Genomic DNA, 12,560 nt, shown 5'->3' with positions numbered 1-12,560 from the left:
ACACACACACACACACACACACACACACACACACACACACACACACACACACATATATATATATATATATAGTTATATATAGTTATATATATACATACATGTTATTGGTTTTCAAGTTTATATAAATATGAAATCACATCTTTCATATTTAGTGTTTTTGTTTTGGTTTTCAAGTTTAAATATGAAACAGATAAATATAATTTGAAAATTCATACTTGTTTCATGTTTATATGCCTATATATGATTTCATCTATATCAAGTCTATTTAATTCAATAAAATCATGTTTTAGTGTATTATATTTGTATTTTGTTAAAATACTATATTCATTGTTTATAGACTTCATAACAATAGTTTACATCTTTCTTCAAGTCTATAAAATCAAGTTTATAAAGTTTTAAAACATGGTTTATGTCAAATGTCAAAAACAAGTATTTTACATTTACATGTTTTGGACTATTTTGTAAAATGATGATATTTTATAAATGGAAAGAGCTTTTTGAAAACCAGTCTTTGATGCATGTTCATTATCATGTCTACAATCATTTTTCATAGTTTTACATTTTTTGGAATTTATTTACTATTTTTAACAGAGCATTGAAACTCGCTTTCAAAAACATGTCAGGCTGATAACCCGTTATCAGTCGACAGATCAGTCAACTTATGAGTCGACTGAAGAAAGTGACTGGAATCTTCATTTAATCTCTGTTCTGTTTCCATCGACTGACCAGTCGACAGACATTTTTCAGTCGACTGAAAATATTTGGCAGTCGACTGATAAACTCGTATTTGAATACGATGTTCAGCTTATCAGTCGACTGGCACCGCCCGTCAGTTGACTGACAGCCTGTCAAATGGCTAGTTTTGTGCAGAATCTGTTTCTTGGTTTTGGGGAGATTTTTGTTGGATTTCTCTGGGTTTTGGCTGATACCTTCTCTTCCTATAAATACCCTACTGCCTTCAACTCTCAAACTAACAAAAAAAAAGTTTAAACAAGTTTTTAAAAGGTGTTTAAGTGTGTTTATGTTTGGTTTAAAGCTTGTTTGGTTTGTGAAGAAGTTTCCATAAGTGGAGGAGATCATCTACATTGTTTAAGCTTCATCTTAATCTATCTCTCCATCTTGTTTCTTCAGAGAAGAATTTCTAAACTCAATACTAGCTTTGTATTAATGATTTGTTCTTTATCATTTTTATCAAGCTAGGGTCTACATTGAGTTTATGATTGATTTTCTTATTGCTTACACACACAACCATTGAGTTTATTGTGTTTGTATACATTGTATAATTGGATTGTGGGGAGTTGTAACAATTGAGAGTGAGCTTAATTGAGTTCTCATCTATTATAGAGAACAAATTTGTATTTGTGAGCCTTAATTATGAGATTCACTTTATAATACACTTGTACACCGAGAGGAGTGTGTGGTAAGAGACGGGGTCGTCCCAAGAGGAGTGGGGTAGGTAGTAATGCCTGGAGAGAAGTTGTAATTCCTAACACTTGAGGGAGACATGGACTAGAGACCAACACTTGAGAGGGTGTAAAGTGTGATTGTAAGAGTGTGAGATTGTAAAGTTTTTGGTTAGCTAGAAAATCATATTGTGAGCTGTAAATGTTATTCGGGTGAGCATAAAAAACTCAGTTGTGATAGTGAAGATCTCCTCAAGGTGAGGAGTGGAGACGTGGGTTGTGGGGACCGAACTCCGTGAATATATTGTTTGTTTATGATTGTATTAGCGCACTTATTTTTATGTTCATATCTTATACCGTCTTTGTATATTGCTTGTTGATTATATTGCCCACTATATAGTTTAGATTGTTTACTCTTGTGTTATTTGTATATCCCTGCATATAACTCATAGTACATCTTATTGCTAGGATACTTCCCTTTGTTCATATTGTATATTCTAGCTTTTAACACAACGCGGCCACCCCCGGTATTGTCATCTTCAGTGAGACCACCCCTAGCGTTATTGTCTTTAGTAGGGCCACCCCCAGTGTTTTGGTCAATAGGAGGGTTATCAGCATTGAGGTGTTCGTCCACGTCTGAATCGCCACCTGCCCGGTAGGCATTATTGTGATGATTAGATTCGCCAATCTGATTAGACAAAGCCCGATTTTGTTGGTCATGCGTTTTCCTCATCTGCTGCATAGCTATTTCCATTTCGAACTTGAAGTTCTTCTTTTGTTTAGCCAAAGCATCTTCAAGAATCTTGGTCATTTGCGATGTTGATCATAAGTGTCTCACAGGATTATCCTGGGCTAGATACCATATTGTCAGAAGCGACTACAGAGTTGGCATTTGATGCTTCATCCTCCAAGGATAGTCCTCTATACATTCTTTAATAATCCCTTTGTCTAATGGTTCCCGATCGCAACCGGGTTAGACGATGTGATATGAGGGGGTCAGAACTAGAAGGTCGAGTTGGCTTTCCCTTATCAGCCATATTAGTTGTGATTGCGGATTGTTTAGGTCTAACAGCTTCTAGCTGGAGTCGAGACATTAGTTGGGCTATTCCCGAATTGACTCTTCTTCCCGAAGAAGAGTCGGGGCTAGAACCACTTGAAACAATCGGACACTTTTCCGTATTAACCATTTTGATGGTAACTTCAGGGAGTTTGTTGTCTCGAATGACCGATCTTCTTTTGTGGAAACGCCTTGATTTTGGCTTCAACACTTCAGTGTAGATCCTCTCGAATACCGAGACCCTCTGTAGAGCAGTCTTCGGGTAGCTACACACTGATAATACTGCCCTGATAAACCTCTTATAAGGACAGTGAGAGTTCGTTTCTAGGGTATCTCTCTTTCGAGACTTACCCCCAGCCTGATAGTACACTCATCGGCATTGTGGTCGGAGCAACCTATTGGCTGTTTATCAGGTATAACGTTATCTTCTGCCAGACACATTTTCTTCTGAATAAGCAACGCCTTGTTGGCGTTTGTAGGAGACACATGTTTGGAATCACACCTTTGTGAGGGTGAAACCCTTGTTGGCCTTCTTGTTTTGATGATGATTTACAAACAATTTACATCTAATATTGTTTGTCTAATGTTTATGTTTTATATTTATTCTAGGCAAACAATATGTTAGAGGTTGGATGGATTGCGCCACAACGATCATATCCAATGGAGGTTGGCGGAATTGTGAAGTGAAGCCTACGCAATTCAAAGTTAAAGATCAAGTTCAAGCTTCATCCGTAAGTGTACCAAGTCGAGTTTATTGAAGATCAAGATCTAGCTTGGGTAACTTAGTTTAGGTTTTATATTATGTGTGTTAAGTACCTTAAGCTCAATATCATATACACACACGTATTTGGTTTCTATGTATATATATAGTTATATATATACATGCATGGTTTTGGGTTTTCATGTTTACAAATATGAAATTACATATTTCATATTTATTATTGTGATTTGGTTTAACTACTTAGGTATAAAACAAATATATTTTCATATACATACTCATATGTTTCATTTTCTATTGTATTTGTAAAAATATTATATTCTTAGTTTTTGGACTTAAAAATAATCATATACATATTTTATTAAGTCTACATAATTATTGTGCAAAGTTTTAAAACATGGTTTAGCCAAAATATCAAAATTCACATGTTTATATTTTTATTGTAGCATGTTTATTATCATGTCTACAATCATTCTCCAAAGTTTTATATTTTTTGGAATTTATTTGATATTTTTAAATAGTGTTTTAAAATTAGCAAACTGTTTTCAAAACCTAGATTTTCATATATCAGTTCACAGTCGAGCACCACGGTCGACCGCGCCTAAGTTCTCCAACGCGGTCGACCGTGAGCTCGATATTTCCCACGGTCGACCGCCACGGTCGACCGCCAAAGTCTCTGGAGCATTTTCCTGTTGTTTTTGTTGCTCGCGGTCGACCGCCGCGGTTGACCACCGTTTATCCCAATGGTTTTTTTGGTACAGAATCAGATTTCTGATTCTTAGGCTGTTTGGTCTTTTCCTTTGGGGTTTTGCTGTTGTTTTCTCTTCCTATATAAACCCCCAAACCCCCTTCTATTTCAGCAACCAATGGGATGTTTTCAACAAGTTTAAAAAAGTTTTAACAGGGGTTAAGTTTGGTTTAAAGCTGTTTTTGGTTGGTTCACAAGTGGAGGAGATCATCTACATTGTTTGACCTTCCTTTTAATCCATCTCTCCATCTTGTTATTCAGAGAAGAATCTTTAAACTCATATCTAGCTATTTATACATTTGATTTATATTTCCATAAGCTAGCATTTGTATTGAGTTTAGTTTGATTTTGATTTACTCATTGTTTACACACACACCCACTTGAGCTTAATGTATTTACATACATAGTATATTTGGGTTGGTGAGAGTTGTAACAATTAAGTGTGAGCTTTTATTGTGTTCTCATCCATATTAGAGAACAATCATTCTTTGTATTATGCTTAATCGTGAGATCACTTTGTAATACACTTGTACACCGAGAGGAGTGTGTGGTGAGAGTCAGGGATCGTCCCAAGAGGAGTGGCATCGGTTGACGAACCTAGGGAGAGGTTGTAACCGAGCACTTGAGGGAGACACGGCTAGGTCCAACACTTGTGAGGGTGTAGAGTGGGTTTGCAAGAGTGTGAGTTATAGAGTTTTTGGTTAGCTAGAAAACCGAGTGTGTAGAAGTTCCGACTTCCAAACCGGATTGTGATAGTGGATTTCTCCCCAGGAGTAGGGAGCGGAGACGTAGGACGGAAGGTCCGAACTCCGTGATCATTTGAGTGCGTTTGAGTTTGTCATTGGCGCATTTGCTTATGCATTTATCTTATATCGTAAATTGCATTTACTCTTGTATATTTTACCCTATCATATTTGTAGTTTGATTATATCACCCTTGTGTTAGTTTATATATCCTTGCATATATTTTTATCATATAGGATGTATCTCATTGTTCATATTACTTGTCCTAGCTCACATATCATGTTGTATTTCATACTTGCTAGGATAACTTGGCGTTTACAGGAGTCACACGTTTAGAATCACACCTTTGTGAGGGTGAAACCCTAACGAACTCCTGGCCTTCTGTATGCACTCCCAAGCGGGCGGTTACAGGAACAGTCTTGTTAGGAGGTCGTGTACGACCCCCAGCCTAAAGAGTCGCTCGGGATTTGTTCACCGGTCCTAAGCATTCTTTGACAGGAGTTTTGCCTCGATCTTCGTGTAGAGAACCTAGGTGATCCTTTAATAGAATTCTGAATTTAAAGAGACCCATGTTGCCGTAGGACTTCATTGGAGGTGCAGGAGTAGAGGGGGCAGGATCTGAAGTTGACGAAGGCTAAATAGTAAGTTCGTCTGCTTTTACCATAGGCGCTAATTTGACCTTTGGCATCCAAACCCGTTTATATTTGGGCGATTTCTTAACCGCCTCTTCTTTCTGTATTTCTTGTGCTTTTCGCACAAGGATCCGGGTGTGCGCAAAAAGTGCGTGGCACTTCTGAATGCGCTCCTCCAGAGTGGAACGGTTCCATTCAATACGAATCCATTCGCTAGTAGGTGATTTGGAGAAGAATCCTGAAGCTTACTGTGGCGATGGTTTAGCCATTTGGCATATCCTGGACTTCAGATCTGCTTGGTAGTGGAGCCCATTCACTTGCTTTAAAGTCTTAGCAAATTGGCGGGCGAGATGTTGGAGGCGCCTCTGACGAGCCATCTTTGATAAAGTTGGCGCGCCTGCAGCAGTCAACTCCTTAATGGAGGCGGTGCCCGGATCTGCGGCTTTAGTTCCATCGGACGCTGGCGGATCATTGTGAAGTATAACTGCAGCAACGGTAGTGGGGAGATCACCTTCTTGGGTCTTCAAATCTAAAGACCAGCGGATCTTCCGGGCGGAGGAGACCTTCCTGCACTTGCGAGTAGAGACAGATCTAGAGAAGGAGGAGACGTACTCCTCGAACTTCTGTTGGTCGAACTCGTATTTGACTTCTTCAGCCATGGGGATGTTAATCGTCGGCTGCGGCACGACAGTCTTGGCAGTAAGGTTGTTTGCTCCCACTTAGGTTGCCAGCGTGTTCACGTCGGAAATTAGTTTCATTTCTTTCGAATCCATTATAATTTTAGACGTTACAACGATTCAAAATAAAAAAAAATTTAAGTCTTTTTATAAGACTTTCTTTACAATGAAAAGAAACAAAAAGATTTCATGAGAACACACACATAGATTATTTATCGGTCTTCTGCTTGCGCGAAATCTTTGCATGTGTTAAGGTTAATCTGTGGACCACCGAGTGATCAGATCAAAAGAACAATTTTGTTGCCTCATAAAAGAGACAAGAAATTTAAGCGAATATCTCGGCAAAGCGAGATACTCACTCTTCTCGAGAATCGTAGCGAGGTATGATTTCGAGGGAAGCGGATGAATCGGATGCAGATCTCTCGAGCTATTGCTCTTTATGCTAAATGAGTCACCGAGATCTTCTTCTTCCCTCTAAAAATTCATGCTCCTTCAGTCTCCTAACCGACAGGGCTTCACTAAAGCTCGAGCATTCCAGATCTGTGCAAATGAAGGCTCTATGGCTGTATTTATAGGTTTCAGAAGCCCTGTTTTTGGATAAGAATGAATGATTTGCTCTTATCCTCAGTTATAACTACTTAGTCATGTTCAAAGATAACCTCAAATCAGTTTGGGAGGCTACGGATAGAATCTTGGGCTGCGGACAGCATTTTTGGGGCCGGGATGCCCGAGACTGTCTCGGGATGCCCGAGACTGTCTCGGGATGCCTGATACTATTTTTGTCGTAGTTTTCTAGCCCGATCTCGGAATGATATGATTCAAATTACGTTAGAAAGCTAACAAAGAGAGCTACAACTTTTACTCGAATCATGTTATAGCCAAAATATGCGAGATATAATTGGTGTCTCGTAGGTGCGAAACAGTATGTACTATCTTGGGTATTTTGGCTCTAACTCTTTTGCCCGACCTCAGAATGAAGTTATCCAAGGCACGTTAAAAATCTCATGAATATATCTACAATCTCCTATAGGTGAGACATATATGGGATGAGCAAAACACGAGTGGTACTTACTCCTTTGTGGGTGAAACGTAAACCTAGGTCGAGTCGCTTCTTCGTTATTGTATCATCCCGTTAATTTGTATGCTTTATCAACTCACTTCATGCATTTGTTAGCTTTTCTATGACATCAGATAATTCTCATTGATTTGGATAATAACATTCATCATCTTCTCTCTGTCTCGCGCCGCATGCGGGAATCCGTGAGCAATTTTAACGCCTACAAGGGTCTTCAACAAACGAATAATTGTTGTTGAATAGTATATAAATATTACTTTTGATGATACTAATATTGGTTTGCAAGATAACTTACCTAGAAATGATGATAATATTGAGCGAGGATTGAACCTTTTGCAAATAAATGATAAATCCTCAATGGATACACAAAAGGATGGGGAAAGCAATAACATACAAAATCAAGAAGAACTCTCCAAGACACTGAAGTTTGCACCGGATCATCTAAAGAAACAAATAATAAGATGTCCATCACAAGGATTTTAACTCGCTCAAAAGCCTTGAGTGAGGTGGTAATATAGCTTTCTTATCTCAAATAGAACCTAAAAGAATTAACGATGCTTTAAAAGATAAGTTTTGGGTTTTAGCAATGCATGATGAACTAAACAATTTTCAAAGAAATAATGTTTGGACATTAGTTCCTAGACCAAATAATGTTCATGTTATTGGTACTAAATGGGTTTTTAGAAACAAACTTGATGAATATGACATAATAATTAGAAATAAAGCTCGTTTAGTTGTCCAAAGATACAATCAAGAAGAGAGCATAGACTATGATGAAACTTTTGTATCGGTTGTAAGATTGGAATCTATTAAGATGTTTTTAGTCTTTGCTAGTTTTAAAGATTTTAAATTATTTTAAATGAATGTTAAAAGTGTTTTTTAAATGGTTTTATAGAGGATGAAGTATATGTTGAGCAACTCCCCGGTTTTATGGATCATTCTTTTCCTAATTATGTTTACCGGGTTCAAAAAGCTTTATATGGGTTAAAATAAGCTCTTAGAGATTGGTATACTCGTCTTTCTAGTTTTCTTCTTAAAAATTGTTTTTCTAAAGGCAAAATTGATAATACTCTTTTTGTTAGAAAACGAAAAAGTAATTTTCTCTTAGTTCAAATTTATGTTGATGATATCATTTTTGGTACCACTAATGAATCCTTGTGCAAGGATTTTTTAAAAGTTATGCAAGACTAATTTGAGATGAGCATGATGGGAGAGCTCACATTCTTTCTCGGTCTCTAAGTCAAGTAATCTTAGGATGGGATATTCGTTTCTCAAAGCAAATATGCTAGAGAATTTATGAAAAACATTCGGATTAGAGAGCTCAAAGCATGCTCCAACTCTCATGAGTACAAGTATCAAACTTGATGCGGATGATAGTAGTGAGGAGGTAGACCAAAAGCTTTACTAAGGTATGATACTTAGTCTCCTTTACCTCACCGTTAGTAGACCGGATATCATGTTTAGTGTATGTGCATGTGCACGTTTTTAAGCTTCTCCTAAAAAGTCTCATTTGATTGTGGTTAAAAGAATTATCAAATATGTTAATGGCACAATAGATATTGGTTTATTTTATCCAAAAGGCACTTCTTTTAATCTTTATGATTTTTGTGATGCCGACTTTGATGGTTGCAAAGTAGATCGTAAGAGTACGAGTGGTACATGTTAATTTTTGGATAACTCTCATGTTTCTTGGACATCCAAGAAACAAAATTGTGTTGTCTTGTCCACTACGGAAGCGGAATAAATTGCCGCCGACTTGTATTGTGCACAACTTTTATGGATGAAATAAAATTTGGTTCATTATGATTTGTATTTTCAATATACAAAATTTTTTTTGTGATAATACAAGTGCTATCAATACTTCAAAAATTCTGCTTTACATTCTAGAACCAAGCATATAGATGTACACCATCATTTTTTACGTGACTATGTAGAGAGGAAAGATGTATCCCTTATCTATATTGATACTAAATCTCAATTAGTGGACATCTTTACCAAGCCTCTTAGTGAAGAAGATTTTTGTCGCATAAGAAATGGTTTGGGCATGTGAATTCTTTGATTTTGTTTGCTTGTTTGTTTGTTCGGATTATCATTTTCATATCCTACTATTTTCCTTTAAGCACTCATTGTCACAACATGCCCAAACACATAAAATTACCAAAAGGAGTGATTGGGAGAGACCGGGGTCAATTCCAAGAGGAATAGGTTGGTAGTAATGCCTAGGAAAAGGTCGTAAATCCAAACACTTAAGGAATGTGACACGGGTAGGCCAACACTTGAGGTGTATTTTGTAGGTTTTTACATGTATCTTATCTTGTATACCATGTTTTTTATGGTCACAAAGGGGGAGAGAAATCTCCTCATTTGTGCACATAGTTAGGGGGAGAGAGCCTTATAGATAGGGGAGCAACTATCTATAACCTATATATTCAATTTTATTTTGCTCTTAAATAATGGTTGGTTGTCATCATCAAAAAAGGGAGATTGTTAGCCTTTATAATATTTTATAACCATCATTATTAGTACTAATTGCTTGTTGAGTAATATTATAGATTACAAGAATATCAAGCTTATTCGTACCTTTGCTAGAGGATTGGATGGAACAACAAGCTACAACGAAGATATCCAAGAAGGTGGAGGCTAAGTGATGAAGTAAAGCTTTCAAGAGCACAACACTCAAGAAGCTTCATCAAAGATATGAGCAAATATCAAGACCAAGAAATCGTATTCTTCTATTTGAGGGATATTTGTATTTTTATTTCTCTCTAGTGATTAATATAGGCAAATAGTATGATAGATTACATTTGAAGCTCTTGGGATAACACACTCACACATTTTCAATACTCGTATTTTAACACTTTGCTAAACATTGAGTTTTCACAAATACAAGGTCCTTCTTACAAAATTCCTTTTCAAACAAGTTGTTATTATATTTGAAAACTTCTCCCAAAGTTGTATACATTTTTTAATTTATTTACTATTTTTTAAAGGCCCTGGAAATTTGTTTTCAAAAATCTAAAAAGGCTAAAAAACTATTATCAGTCAACTGATGCAAAGGATCAGTCAACTGATAGAACTAGCAAGAATCATCAAAAAATTTATGTTTCTTATTTAGTTGACAGATCAGTCGACTAATGAGGTCATTGGTCAACTGACGAGTTCATCAGTAGACTGATAACGTGTTGTTGGCCTGCAACGGTCAACTTATTAGTCGACTGATGAACAATATTAGTCGACTGACGGCCCAACGGTTAGTTTTGTATAGTTTCTAGATTTCTCGGTTTTTAAATATTGTTATCTATTTCTTTGGGGTTTGGCTGTTCTATTGAAAGCTTATAAATACCCACTAATCCCATTCACTTCAATAACTAAGAAAGCATTTAAAATCTCTTGAGTTTGTTATTTATTGTTGAAAAGAGCTTCAACTTTTATTTGCTTTCACACTTACAAACCCCACATCCCAAGCTTCAAATTGCAATCTCTCCATCTTGTCATAGGGCTATTATAAGAGAGCTTCTTTTCTTTCATTTGTAACGTGTGGAGAGCTTGATCTCGTGGAGATTTACTGTGTGGTTGTGAGATCTCAAGAGGAGATCATTATGAAGAAGTTCCGGCTTCCAAACCAGGTTGTGATAGTAAAATTCTCCTCAAGAGTGGGGAGCGGGGATGTAGGTCAGTGGACCGAATCTTTTGAACATATCGTGTGTCATAATTGACTAACTATTTCCTAACTCATCTCATTTATATTGTTTTAGTATTTTATTTTGTGGTGTATTGCATTATCTTATTTTTGTTTGCATATTTACTACCTTCATAACCCTATTCACCCCCACCCCCACCCCCACCCCCACCCTTAGGACCAACACTTTCGTCTTGGCTCTACGAGAGGGAGCGTCAACAAAGATGTCTTTCATCTCAACTCTCGAAGGAGACAAGAAGAGCCGCCTTTAGTGTCGACTTTCGGAGGGGACGAGAAGTCGGTGTATCTTGGCCGAGTTGGTGTATAGTCTGCTTGAGACACGTGTTAGCTAGTTGAATGTGATTTATGAATTAGGATCCTCTCCATTATAAAAAAAAGTAGTGGAGAGACCACTACTTTTAATCTCAATTGTTGATTACTTAATAGGCGGTTATGATACAATCTAAATCTAACACTTACAATACCCCCGTGTATTGCACTCATTTTTAATTTACACTAAAAAAATTACAACCACCAACTAGATAATCAATGGTTGTGATTATATAGTGGTCCCTCCACTACTTTTTAGATCGTGATTTATACTTAGTTATTTCCAAGGCGCAACATCTGTCATTAATGAAGGGGAGTTATGAGTAGTAATAAAGGGAATTTTACGACATAGGGGGGGTTGAAGATCATAAACCCTAACACCATAAATTAGAGAACAATAGAATAAATGATAGAGATTGAAAGGAATTTGGGTTCTTGAGAGAATTAGTGGAGGAAAATCACCCAACTTTCCCTCCAAAATTCTCATATTATCACATTCAATGTGATATCGACTCAGCGCCCCCATCACCCCCAGATCTCGAGCGGAGATCTTTCCCAGTTTGTGAATGAAGGGCATTTACGGGGTTCAGGGTTACATACATGTACATTTGAGCCACTGGTGAGCTGGAGGAAATGAGCCATATTATTTTCTTAATTTTAATGCTAATACATATGGGCCATATAAGAGGGGCTAGGCCACATGGGTTTTTATAAAATGGGGTTTGACACAATTTTCCTAACAAAAAAAATTGTAAAGAGAAAAAGTTAATTGTAAACTCTATATTTACCTATTGAAACTTCAACGAACTCTTTTTAAGTTAAAGCCCCTTTGATCAGATTTTCTTTCTTTACTCCCTTGACAGTGTAGTTACGGTTGATCAATTGTTATAGTAGCTAGTAACTAGCTAGTTCACAACGCTCCCTAGCACCAGCTAGTTTCTTTCTCTGTTAACTCGAAAAAAATTAATAAAAAAATTAATTAATTAAAGATCAAATTATTTGAAGATCCCAAAATAATCAAAATAACCACTCGTAATCTTTAGTTTTGCGGTTCCATTTATAATTCAAAAAAGGGAGAAAAAAAAATGCGTAGTAAATAATTACTACAGTATCCCTATATGCATAACTGTAGGGACCAACCAGCAACGGTCTAAGTCATCCAAACAGAACGTATAAATTAAACTACAAAAATAACTGAAAAATCCCGAATCAATCATTGTCATCGTAGAACGGCTTTTGGCTTCCATCATAATTATCACCCCAAACTCTACCCCCCCTTATTTTAAATAACGGTTCCAAGCTCTTAACTGAACCAAGAACCCGAAACCAAACGCTAACTCGAACCACCGTAACAACTTAATTATCCTAATCTCCCTTCCCAAATCCATTTCCATCCCTCTGTCCCGGGCCCACCCCGAGAGACGCGCACTAATAGCCCTCACTTAACTAAAACTTGGGAGTCGAGCGCAACAGCAATGGCAGCCCCGCCGCCTCGAGT

This window comes from Asparagus officinalis, chromosome 8 (assembly GCF_001876935.1).
Source record: "Asparagus officinalis chromosome 8, Aspof.V1, whole genome shotgun sequence".
In the NCBI taxonomy this organism is placed as follows: Eukaryota; Viridiplantae; Streptophyta; class Magnoliopsida; order Asparagales; family Asparagaceae; genus Asparagus; species Asparagus officinalis.
This window is presented reverse-complemented; position numbering follows the sequence as displayed.